General features: G+C 44.2%; 1 protein-coding gene across 2 annotated transcripts in view; it reads left to right on the top strand.

The window, feature by feature from the left end:
- Window positions 1–13,357, top strand: part of PLXNA4 (plexin A4) — an 845,630-nt gene that overhangs the window by 507,102 nt on the left and 325,171 nt on the right. The gene's annotated exons all lie outside the window — the stretch shown is intronic.

The raw sequence follows: 13,357 nt of genomic DNA, 5'->3' as shown, positions 1-13,357 counted from the left end.
GGTTAAAAATGATGCTAGATCAGAACCTTCAGCTTCCTTAGATTGTTTCTTCTATTCAAGTTTTCCAAATCTTCTGTTTGACATTTAAGGAAATGAATTTCTGTAGACATAGCTTGACTTTCCTTATCACATTTTGCTTCTTACTAATCCTGTGTTCAACCTCTGTATCCCTCTTGTCCGGGCTTGGCAACGTCTCTTCAATTCTGCCCAATATGTTATTTGCCTCCACTATATAATATTTATTCATTTTTATCTCTTCAGTTTGGTCTTTTGATGTTATTGGAGGTGCAATTAGATGGTGCTGCAGGATCCTTCTTGAGATATTTATTGGAAAGAGTCCTGTTTTCTTTCTGAGCTGTCCCAATTGAAAAAAAAATGAAATACCAAGCCTGAATGTATTTGAACACCTTACATCCATTTACCTGCTCCAAGATACGGTTTTCTGTGTTACTACCAAATTATGTTTTTTTTATTTGAGGAGACAGCTGCAAGACGTTTAAAATAGAAGAAAGTGTTATTGGTAGTATGTTTAACTTTGAAGATCTTTATGGATTTTTTTTTTAATCTACAGTATATAAAAAAATGCTGCTTACTTGATATCTACCATGATGCACATCTTTTGTTCCAAAAATGAATTCACGGCAATGCATGGTTATGAAAATCAACAACCTGGTATCTGTGGTCAAATGAATAAAGGTACTCACAGACTAGTCCACTTTGTGAAGGCTTGCATATCCTTACTTGCTATTTTCTAAAGGCAAGAGTCGCAGGGAAGTCCGGTGGGAGATGATCCCTCCACAAGCTGTCCACACTCCAGACGTTCTTCAGCTGGCATGTGTTTCTCAAAATGGTGGGCACAGTTTAGGTATGCTAAGGAAGACAAACGCATCTTGTAAAATTACATTTCGAGATCATAGATCTCTTGAGAAAAAAAATATATATATACCTCAATCCTTCCCAGGCAAGCACCTGCTCCTCACCTTTCCATGTCAACGTTGTCAAATGAAGTCAGCACCATCCATTGAGTTGTTGAGAAACACTGCGGAGCCTCAAAGATGAATGGCCTTATTCCACAGCTTCAAGCTATGATGACCTGGAGAGCTTACCATGCTTTTAGCTGAAGAAAGCCCATTTTGACCCTTTCAGCACTGTTACGTTATGGTATGGATTTTTTTAATATCATAGAAAACATTCTGTGCTCTATTGTGTTACTTTGCTTTATGTTATGCGCCTACATTTGTACAGTGCACATCTGCCTTTTGTACTTGGTGCAAACATTCAAGCTATTAAAATAGAGTAGCTCAAGTTTGCTAAACTTAGTCACAGGCTGGCATAAAGACTAAGGGCCTGCCTTAGAGTTTGGTGGACGAGTTACTCCATCTCATACATGACAGATATACCGTCCACCCTATTACAATTTCCGTAGGCTTTAATGGAATTATAATATGCGGACGTGATACCTTTCAGATTTTGGATGGAGTAATTCCATTTGCCAAACTCTAAATCTGGCTCAAAATTATTTAGTGGTATTACTGAATCACTTGGCTACGTCATCATCTGGGATTCTCAATTTATTCTTAGGTCCACCTTACCAAGATCAACCTTTAACCTGTTGTCCTCCATCAAAAGAGCCTCTGCAGATCTTAAAGCAATATTTAATGCCTATCTTGTAGCCTGCAAGTTGTGCAGGTAGCAAAGCATTAAAGGATTTTAAGCCTTGGAAACATGTGTCAAAACCAGACCGTAGTCTTTGTTTTTCGTGATACTCACAAAGAATAGCTAGAACAGAGCCGCAGAAAGGGGAGCATTACTAATCATTAGCCGTGTGCAAGTCTGAATTGTATGAGGGTTCTTTTTCTGTCACTTGTGGATGTGTGTGTTCTTGATTTGGGATCATTCATGAGGCTACTTCACAGCACTATTAAAGAATAGACGCCTGGTATTTATTATTCAAAATATCTGTCCCCTGCTGGTACTGTGGCCCCTGTGGCATCGCTGTACCTGCTTTATTGCATGCCCGAGCAATTCAAGCATCCAAGAGAGTGGATGAAAAATGTGAATGTCACAGTTGGATGTAATATCGTCTGTGCTGCTCAGTCTGCCTCTTACAGTCTCGTAATTAACTTTGGAATTTGTCTGCATCATTCGGACCAGGGCTTCTATGACTAGCGCTATGTTCGCTATTTGCAAACCTCTCAGCTCTTTGTTTATCGCCTCCTCTACTGTTGGACTCCTCAAGTACTCCTTACTTGTGAAGTTCTATTATGATGTCTGGGTATACGAAAGCCTTAAGAGTATCACTAGCCTCATGTAAAACGCAAATAAACAGATACAAATATACATGCATAGACTTGCTTTGGTCAGCCTCTTGATCCACTCTTCTGTTTAAGTGTCAGGCACATTTTGCTTATGCCCACCACAGCACACTGTGTGAAGCAACAGGTCGCCCCACTTCAGCTATTGGCTTTCTTTCACCAGGAGTGACTGTATTTTTCCTTGTCATATGTGCACATTCACCTAAAAAGAGCTGGCGAGCCAATACTTTACTTTGTCAATGTTTTTTAGTCATCTATTTGTGTTTAAACTATATATCAAGGTTACAGTAATTCAATGGGAATAGTGACTTTTATTTCAGTGGCGGCTGCTACCAGGCAGGGCTGCTAGGGCAGAACAGGGGTGGGGGGTGAATAATTTAAAAAAATTGCACTTACCTACCACCTCGCCTCTGCTGCTCCCGCCGCCTCAGTGCTTGCTTTGCTCCCCACCCAATCCAGAGGCTTCTCTCATGCTGTTACACAGCATGGAGAGAAGCGCTGGGATTGGCCTGTGCAGGCTGAAATGCCTCTCAGGGAGGGAGTGGGAGTCGGCACTTGGTCTCCACCTGGCTGTCGAATACAGCTCGGGTGGAGAGTTCTAATTCCATGTGAGTTTGGCCAGCCTCAGATGGCCAACCAAACTGACATGCGCACTTAGAGTGCACCACTACTCTGCCTCCCTCCTGACATGGAGCATGCCGGCCCCACCCCACCCTAGACAGCAGAAAAATAAAATGATAATTCTGTATTATCACTTTATTTTTCTGCTGCCTTATTAGCAGTGGGGCAGCACTCCTCTGCCATAGCGGATGGGCCGCCACTGTTTTTGTGCCAAGAATCACATTTTCCTGTGATGTGCATTAAAATTAAAAGGGGTTTCTACGCCTGCTTGAATTACATCTGCCTGCTACTGTTCTTAGTATTTTTTTATTTTTTTATTGTGATATTGTATGCAAAAGGTAGCCCCGTTTGGGTGGGAGCACGTTGTGTTCCTTCTAGCTGGCACTTGTAGAGCACCCCTTACCTGAGTGCCTTCTGGAAGCCGTTTCGTGCATTATCTACACTCACTAGAGTTACATGTGTTGGCTGTCTATTAACCACGGTGAGGGGGGTGAGGTACTCCAGGTCCCTCTGTTGGCAATCCAAACATTTCAGTAGTATATCACATCCTAAAACCGGACTAATATCTAGGATCGGGGCGGTGAAAGTTGCCAAAGCTGCAGATTCACAACTTTGCAAATTATTTTTGTTTAACTGTGCAGCTGGCGCTTTGAGGTTGGCAGAGCTGTACTTCTGGACGCACGTCTCTGCCATCAATATTTCACCCATATTGGTTCTGATATCCAGCTGCAGGGTCGGATTCATTTTGTTTCTCTTGAACTATATACTTCGCAGAATGCGAGATTAACCAAATATACATATAACCCTGATCTAAAGGATATTCCATACACCGTGTATGTGATATAAAAAGAGCGTGACCAAGATGGCACGTAGCGTGGGAAAGGGTTGCAACCTGGACTCACAACCGTTGTATCACAAGACTAGCATTAAACAGACTCGAAGTAGATTTCAGAAACAGCGATGAAGCCCATAATAATTGTATTTAGCAGCAAATATAACCCGTAGATAGTGAAAAACGTGGAATTAACCTACTATCGATTCCTGTTGGTGACCCGGAAGAAGCGCGCCTCTTAATTGGCTGCGCGGGGCAGTTTGCAGGGATGCTGCGTGCGAGACACTGGGTAGAGGGGGACCAACCGTGCGGTTCTGCAGCGGGGGGGGGGAACACCCGGTCTAAGCAGACACACCAGCTCGCGTCGCTGTCTACTAAAATAGATCTGGATGCCTGCGCAATTATCATTTTTAACTACATTGTGCTAAATGATGGCACAGATTGCACCGAGGAGATATGTTGGGTAGTCGGAGCCGGAAGCAGCCCGCCTCCCCTGTTTTCTCTATTTTAGTGCCTGGTATCCGAGCTGTGCCGCCCGCAGGGACCATGTGCAGAACTGCAGCGTCAATTTAATAAAAGCTGAACAGGGCGCTCCTGCATACTGCACCCCCCCCCGCCCAGCTTCTGCTGTCTTAACCCTTTGCCTCCCGCCGCAGCAGGTTTGCTGGCAAACACAACAGGCCCCTGCTTGGACAGGGCGAGCAGCATGTCAGGGCAGTTAATAACCGAGGTGGAATCAAGATTCGGCACATTCGCGCGTAAAGTTTAAGGTCAATTATGGCTGCGTCTGGACATTTATGGTCCTCTTTAGTATCCCTGGTGAGGCTGTAAATGTCATAACATTGATGCACCTGACCTTAAACTTCATGTGCCAGTGTAGCGAGTGTGTGTCCTTTCATACTCCTAACGAGGCCCCGGAAACAAGAGCGCGCAGTCGTGGTGGAAGCGCGCAACATGGCCAAACCCCACTTGGGTTGTAGAGTAGAGGTGGGGCCCAAGCGTAGCTAAGGATAGTGATCCGTGCATAGAAGGGTCTTTCCGTTAGTTAGAATAAAAACAATGACAACAACAAGAATGACCCCAATAATAGTAATAACAAGAAAAATAACATTTCTACAAAGCTTGCCACATAACTAATTGGCTTTCGACTCCTATGTTATTACCACCCAACAAAAGCTGTATTATTACCCATCTGAAAGCCTTGTACGTCTTGCCGAGTCAGATCAGTATCCTTGAGTCTATACAGAGGAAACTCATTCCTCAATGCAATTTAATGTTTCTTTGCGTTTGGAGTTTCAAGCATGCTGCCTGTCGGATACCTTTGCCTTAACTGTGGGAGATGCTTGGAAGAGAAGGTGTGGGGCGTTTGCCCAGTATGTAGGTCTGGAATGCTTTTGGCCAACAAGTACCAGGCTCCTGGAGTTCCAAGTGGCTCTGGACAGCTATTAGAAAGATTTGTTGCTGCAGTGAAGGTCAACTTTAGCTTTCCCTTTTTTAAGTCGAGTCTGCCAGAGAACACACGTGACACACAAGACCCTTGCTTTCCATTGGGTTGGCTTTATTGTCACTTTCATTTGCTTGCTTCTTCTTTGATTACTTGCCTTCCTCTTCTTCTGTTTTTCAGTCCCTTGGAGAATAGCCTCTTTATGTTCCTTTTGACTGGCTCACAGTATCCTCACATTTAAGGAGCTTTTTTTTTTTTCTTTTTCATTCAGCACTCCGTGACAGTGCATGTGTTTGCTAGCTCTCTCCCTTTTGTGCTGCTTCACATCTGGCGCACCTCTCCTCTGTGCTGTGTTGCTCCTCTCACAACCTCCTGCTTGTCTATAAAAGCACAACAGGGATATTGTTGCTGGGTTATGTCTGAAGAACTGTCTTTAAGGTTGATTTTGTATTATTTCCTGAACTCATGTATTGAGTGAAAGTACACGCTATAACAAACAAAGGCTTTTATGGGTGGAGTAACATCTGCTGAACTCACTCTGCTGACATGTGAGACAGAAAGTGTACCTAGCATGACACTTCTACTAATTGCCCATAAATGTGCTCCCTTGACTAGTGCATAGGAGAAAATGACTGAATCGTGTGGAAAGTAAATGAGCCCTTGAGAAGCATTTCCCCTTGCATTTTGACACTGCCTTAATCTTTGTAATTTCTGATCGGAGTCAAAAGTATTTGAAAAATAAACCATGCCATTTAAAAATATTGAAAACATTGGATTTAATATTCAATTTTGAGATATCATAAGATAAGTGTTTGCTTCTCTTTCAGTTCAGTTTTTTCTTTTACTTCTTTTAAACAATGTTTTACAGAGAAATATTTGAAAAGCCAACAGCTTGGCACTCGCGTTATGAAACTAAGACCTTTGGCTTTGCCAGTGCTTGTTTATTTTAATCTTCACCAGCTTTGCACCAAACACTGCTCACAACCTTCATACACAAAACTGTGAACCTGGTAGTCACTTGATTTTGTACACCTCTACCAGTGAGATATACAAAACTAAAGAAAAATTACAAGGAGTAATGCAAGGGGAATAAATGTTTCTCTTTCTGTCCCAGTTACCTTTGCTGGTCTAGTTTAAATGTCATTCGTGTGAGACTTTGAACTGTGCCCTCTGCCATTCAGAGCATAGCATGTGGTGCCTATGGTTAACTGTTGCCAATGATTGAATTAGTCCAAAAAGCACCAAAGAAGAGTCTCTGGAGTGGTGTTAACATGTTAACAGCAATCAGCCACCTAGGCTGCAAAATTCCATCCTGCGAAACAGTCCTGTCAGCTTATGAGGAAGGTACCGAAGCACACACTACGAAGTGTTTCCATAAACTCCTTGATAAGTGAGTATATGTAGTCACAAGATCAAGTTACTAAAATTAATCTGTTTATTCATCCAAATCTTCTATTATAATACAAAAAGCTTTATCCATAGAAGCAGCCAACACATGTTTTGTCCATAGGACTTTTTCAAGGCTATCAAATGCAAGACCAGTTGGAGATCACTTTTGGTGTCCACCATTACTGGAACTCCACGCTTATCATGGACCATGTTTAACATACAGACTTATGTACCGATAGACATTTGTATACAGCCACATCATTACAACGCATTAGGAAGGGCTGGGGTTACCTCAGTGACTTTGTAACCCTCTTGGTATTCGGTTGGCATACCCTTGTCCATGATCTCAATAATTTGTTGAAGCTTATCAGATGGTGCATCTCCAATTTGTCTTGCATTTGGAACTGTGACTTAGAAAGCATTGAAAAAGTACTGTGGACGAAACACGTATCAACTGCTTCTATGGATATAACTTTGTGTATTATAGTAGAAGATTTGGATGAATAAACAGATGAATTTTAGCAACTTGATCCTATGACCAGGTGTACTCGCTTATCAAGGAGTTTATTAAAATACTTCATAGTGTGTGCTTTCGTACCTTCCTCATAAGCTGACCGGACTGTTTCATGGGATGGAATTTTGCCCCCTGGGTGACTGATTGCTGTTACCATGGGAGCACCACTCCAGGGACTCTTCTTTGTTGCTTTTTGGACTCATTCGATCATTGTATGGATTACTGTTACCCTCATTTGCTATGGTGTTGGGATGTGCGAAAACTGAGTATAGCCACCTTTATTTTTGAGTGACTGTTTCCCCAGATTTTGGCATTAACTGCTAGATTCAGTCAGGCACAGAAGTGTTATGATTCAGACTAAGGAAGGCAATGGCTGGTTCATTTTCCAAAAAAGAGTTGAAGGCAGGGGGGACTTTGTTTTGGTTAAACATGTAAAACAGATACAGAGAGTAAAGCTAGTGCCTTCTCAATGCTTTCCCTCCAGTCTCAGAGCCTGTAATTGGTACAGACAGGCGCTGGCAGCATGGGAGCTTGTACACATAAAAAGTCCTGGAGGCCTTTCCCACTGCAGCAGTTAGAGTGTGTAAAATAAAATGCACTGTTAAATAAATCATGATTCTTTTAAATGAAGAGGATTTGGAGGAATTATGGTTGTTCAAATCCATACAGACCATAACACTGGCTAATGCATGGATGAGCTCTTCTTCGTCATTCTGTTGCAGGCAGCCGAACATGGGTCTGTCCATGAATTTTGGGCCTGATTTCAGTTTTCTTCATGGCCCAGTGCCTCACTGCTCCTTCACTGTAGCCACTATTCTGTTGAATTGAAACTGATTTATAATATTTGCACTTTAACCAAAGCTGTTAATAGACTTTACATAATATTACTGGCCAGTCGAAATAATCCCTTATATTGTCAAATCCAAAAGATGGCGGGCAAAGCTGACATGTGCGGGAGCAGAGTTTTAATTTAGAAAGACCAACAGGACTAGTAGCTTAAGAGGTGGAGTTTTGTACTGATTTAATTTTATGGTTTAAATCGTTTTATTATTTTGAGATTGAGGCAAAACAATACAATCATCACCTTGCCTACATCCACTGGCTGGCGAGAAACCATAGGGGGTGAAACATAGGGATTAACTGAAGGAACAAAGCGTGAAAAAGAGAGGAGAGACAACAAGGGAAGGGACTACCCAGCATGTACGAAGGAAGACCTTCCGAGTAGGAGGGGATGTACCACCCAAAAAGAGAAAGAAGGTGGGCAGAATGATAGTGTCTGACAGAAATTAATTTTTGGTGGGTTCGATGTGTGTGAGGCGGAGGACACGCAAGTAAGCTGGGAAAGTTAATTTCAGAAAGTTGTGGGATAAGAACTGTAAACAGGGTCCCCAGGTCCTATCAAACTGAGGCATTGTTTGTTCCACAGAGGCCATCATTAGCTTCTCCATGCTGAGAAGATCCCGTATTATCTATAGCCAATCTAAGTGAGTGTGTATGTTGGATGTACTCCAGTGAGATAATAGGACCTGCTTGGCAGCACATAGTATCAGTGTGATAGCTCACCCTCGTGCTTACTTCAAGGGGTAAATAGGTCATTCGGAAGGCCTAGCAATATGTAACTCGGTAACCTAAAAAGTTCAGTGCCGTGTATGTGATCAGTGGTCCACTAGCGTTGTAATTTTGGGCACCACCAAAGATGAGTTAAGGTCCCTTCCTGGCCACACCCCCTGCAGCAGTGTGTGTCCTTATCCTTCATCCATTGAACCATGCGTGCTGGGGTTTAATACCAATAGTGGACTAGTTTGAAGAGTGTTTCCTTGCCTGAAGCGATGCGTGCTGAGGAATGTGCTTGTTTGGAGCTGTGAGTCCATTCGTTGGTTGTGAATGTGCGCTTGCACTCCGTCTCCCAACACAGCTGGGCCGACGACTTGAGGGATGTCTGTGATGCTATAAGGAAAGCATGTATGTTAGAGAGGAGATGCTTATCGGTAGTTCTAGTGATTAGCTATTTTTCAAATGGCCGGAGAGTGCGGCTAGTATGGGGGTGGATGGAGGGTTGATTGACACAGTGGGGTATATTTAGGTATTGCCAACAGACTGGGGAAGGGACATCATAGTAGCTCTGAATGTGGGGGAATTTTGACAGCCCGTGTGGTCAAAGAAGTCGCATATTCGGTTACAGTTTGCCTGTTGCCAATGTGTAACTAGTACCCTGGCTAGTTGGAGGAAAAACCGGACTGCTGATAATCAGCGTATGTGGGGAGATGCGTGTACATAATCATTTTGGGATCTGAACCAGAGCCCAGGTCCTCATTGTGGCTCTGAGAATCAGTGAGATATACATCACAGGTGGTCAATGGTGTCTGTGGAGCCAAGCCACCTTCCAGATGTGGATCCCGGTGACTGCCTGATCAATGAAGCACCAGTGCTTCTCTGAGAGGGATATGTTCCACTCTACAACATATCACAACTGTGCATCTTGGCTAGTACGTGAGGTAGGGAAGCCCAATGCCACCCACTTTTATTGAATAAACATCCCTGTTTTTTAGCTATGCACACTTTCTTACCCACCCAGATGTAGTCCTCTATGAGATGTTGCAGTTTGTTTAGTGCTGTTAAGATAAGGTCTGCGTGACATATAACATCTTAGGTAGTAGATTCATCTTAATAGCTACAAAGTGCCTGAGCCAGGAAGGTGTATAGTGTTGCCAAGTCTGAAGGTCAGATCTTGTGCTCAGTAGAAGGGCGCCGTATTTTCTCTTCACAGTTTGCGTTGTTGTGGCAATAATTTGGAGACCCAGGAACATCATCCCTTGTGTAGCCCAGGAGAAGGGCAAGAGGCCCTGAATGATAACCTTGCCTGCTGCCGGGACTGTTAAATTAAGAATCTGTGACTTTTGGAAGTTAAATTTAAAGCCAGAAACCTTCCTAGAAGCCTCAAGTCCCTCCATTAAAGGGGGCAGGGATTTGAGGGCATGCATCAGTGCTGTCATAACATCCTCTGCATAGAAAGCCAGCATATGATCTCTCCCTCCTACGGCAATTCCCATGATTAGGGGTTTCTGGCATATAAACTCAGCTAAAAGCTCTATGTAAAGAGCAAAAAAGAAATCGAGGCAAGGGGCAACCTTGTTGTGTGCGACGGGTAATATTAAATGAAGAGGAGGCTAAGCCTTTAACTCGTACAGTCACCCTGAGATTCTTATAACTACCTCCCCCCAAGCCCGCCCTCCCAAGCACCTCGAACAGATAGGGCCAGTGCACCCGGTCAAAGGCCTTCTCACTAATAATAGTGGCAGTGCTGGGCCCCAGGAGCGCTCAGTTTTATCTAGGAGGTGACACAATCATTTCATATTATCGCTACAGTTCCTCTCAGGGATAAACCCCGCTTGGACTGGGTCTAGGAGGCCCTGCATGTAAGAAGCTAGGCGGGTAGCCAAGATAGTGGTGAAAGTCTTAACACCCACATTTCATAAGGAGATTGTCTGGTATGATGCACAATGTGCTGGGTCTTTACAGGGTCTTTACAGGGTCTTTACAGGGTTTGGGTAGGACTGTTTTGGTAGCTAGCTTCATAGTGTCGGTCAAGGTTCCTGTAAAGCTAAAAGAGTTGTATAGTCTGGAGAAGACAGGGGCCAATGAAGTGGCAAACAGCTTATAGAAGTCAGCGGTATAGCCATCTTGCCCCTGGGTTTTAACGGATGGCAAATGGGAGATGCTAGTCAACACCTTGTCAAAATGACTGTCACAGTCCAAATGGGACGCATCCTGTGGTTTTAAGCTTTCTAAGGGGGTCAGTGTCAAATATGAGCGTGCATCGTTCTCCACTACGGTATAGCGGTGTAAAGGTCAGCATAGAAGCACTCAAAAGACTGCTTGATTTGCTCCTCTATGAGGAGCTGTTCTCCTTGTGCTCCCTTTATTGCAGCCACCCTTTTTTGAACAGTTTGGGCTTGTAGCTTATGCGCCACGAGGCAGACAGATTTATTACCCCCCACATAATACTCTGTTTGGTACGCAGCAGAGTATTTTCAGCTCTATCCAGGTCCAGGGCCCTAAGTTGTTTGCGCGCTGCTGTGAGAGTGCGGTGAACCATATGTGATACTGAGTGTTTATGTGCTTCCTCAAGTTCATTCACCCGCCCTTCGAGCATGGCCTTCTTTCCCTTTCTTTCTTTCTTTAAGCATGCCGCTATCGCGATCAACCGGCCTTGAAGCACTGCTTTCATGGTGTTCCATAGAAGCGCTACAGGGGTTTTGGGGTTATTGTTGGTTGCTAGAAAAGCCTTAATTGCTTCTTTTATTTCTGCTACAGTTGCCTCATATGCTAAAAGCATGTGGTTTAGGCACCAGGTACGTGTGGAGGGGTCAGGCCAGGCAATTGTATAGTTATATGAAACACACTGCTGTCCAAGAGTGCTGCCGCTCCAATATCAACTGCTGTGGTGGATGCAAGGAGTCATGGGGTCATGAGAAAGAGATCCAATCTTGCATATGTCTGATGTGCAGCATAAAAGAAGGTATGTACCTTTTCTTTAGGGTGGCGCTTGCGCCATACATCAGTAAGCCCATAAGTGTTTAATTGCAACAAGCCCTTCTGAGAGAGTATACCTGTAAGATCTGCCTGTTGTATAGATCTATCCATGTTGGCATCAGGGACTAAATTGAAATCCCCTTCAATGAGGACCGTCTGGCCATCACTTGGCTCAGTGCATCTAGTACAAAAGCCTCCTGGTGGTCATTCAGGGAGTATATGGTAGTGCGCGTGAAAGTATATGTATGCAAGGCAATGCAAACTGATAAGAGTTTACCAGGTATTTCAGCTTGCGTCTTCACCTCCTTACCTGCAAAGTGGGAGGCAAAAAGGATTGTGACATCTGCTTTTTTCCCTGTGGTGGAAGAGAAATATTGACGGTCGAACCAACGGGCTTGCAAGCACTTCCAATCCACCTTAAGGAGATGTGTCTCCTGAAGCAGGCAAATATCGCATTTGGATTCCCGTAGCATATTCTTCAAGAGCGCTAGGCGTTTTGCTGGCGGTTTAAGGCCCCTAACATTATAACGAATTATGTGAACCATCTGTCACACTCTAAGGGAAGGCATATGTTGGGCACGGGCAATGCATGACTGTGACTCGGCTGTATATGGCCCCACCTAGTTTTGAGGTAAGGATGTCAAAGGGTAGCAGAATCGAGAGCTGAGTAGTAAAGAGAAAGAGCTGAGAAGAAACATCATCGAAAACAACAACAATCAACAGAACTGAAACTGCCACTTCCGGCTGCTGCCGTAGCCTGCTCGTGAGGGGTCCATGTTGCGGCTGCCAAAGACAATCTTACATCAGTCCACTGTGGTGGGGGGAGAGGGGGGAGTCCTGCTGCCAATGCAAACCAGGTTGGCATTTTGAGTCAGATCTCAATCCGCCTGTGGCCGCCACCATGTGGGGGATAAACTGCACCAAAAGCTAGAGGGGCCTGTGTTGTGCACTCTTTGGTAATGGTCAATCAGTCACTTCCTGAGCCAGAGGTAGTTTTTCTAGATTGGACTTGGCGGAGGAGAGCAGCACATAATTCTCGACTTTCCACATCAGTGGGTTTGGATGCTTTCACATTCTTCCTACATACGGAATGTCTAAAGCCTGCAGAGGAGGGTGACGAACCCTGAGGTGGGGAGCCAAAGGGCCCCACCACTTGCTGGTTGTCTAAATTCAGCAATGGTTTTGCTTCCTCCAAAGTGTGCACACTTCTCATCTCATTATTCCACACACATTTGAGGCAGAATGGATGCCGCCAGTGGTAGCAAATGCCTTTCTCCTTCCAGAAGTTTGTCATTGGGCGCAGCAAGCGCTGACGCTGCAGAGTGATAGGTGAAAGGTCCTGATACAATCCAAACTTGATGCTCTCAAAGTCTATTGTATTATGGCCTTGTGTGGCTGCCATAATAGTGTCTTTCTGCTGGTAATAATGGAAGCATGTTAAGATATCTTGGGGTTGACCAGGAGATTGGCTGGGTGGGCCACTCTGTGAGTACGGTCCAATCAAATATCTTGTGGGGCGAGTTTCAGCGCCACATAATGGAAGAGTCTGCAGACATAATCCTCTAGGCCTCCCACCACTACCTGCAGCAGAATGCCTCTAATGCATATGTTGGCACTCCGGAACCTGTATTCAAGGTCCTCTATTTGGTAGCGCAGCTCTTTGTTCTTATCATGCAGTTCCAAAATTTCATGACGTTGAGCATCCAGCT

The sequence above is a fragment of the Pleurodeles waltl genome, chromosome 4_1 (assembly GCF_031143425.1).
Source record: "Pleurodeles waltl isolate 20211129_DDA chromosome 4_1, aPleWal1.hap1.20221129, whole genome shotgun sequence".
In the NCBI taxonomy this organism is placed as follows: domain Eukaryota; kingdom Metazoa; phylum Chordata; class Amphibia; order Caudata; family Salamandridae; genus Pleurodeles; species Pleurodeles waltl.
This window is presented reverse-complemented; position numbering and strand designations above follow the sequence as displayed.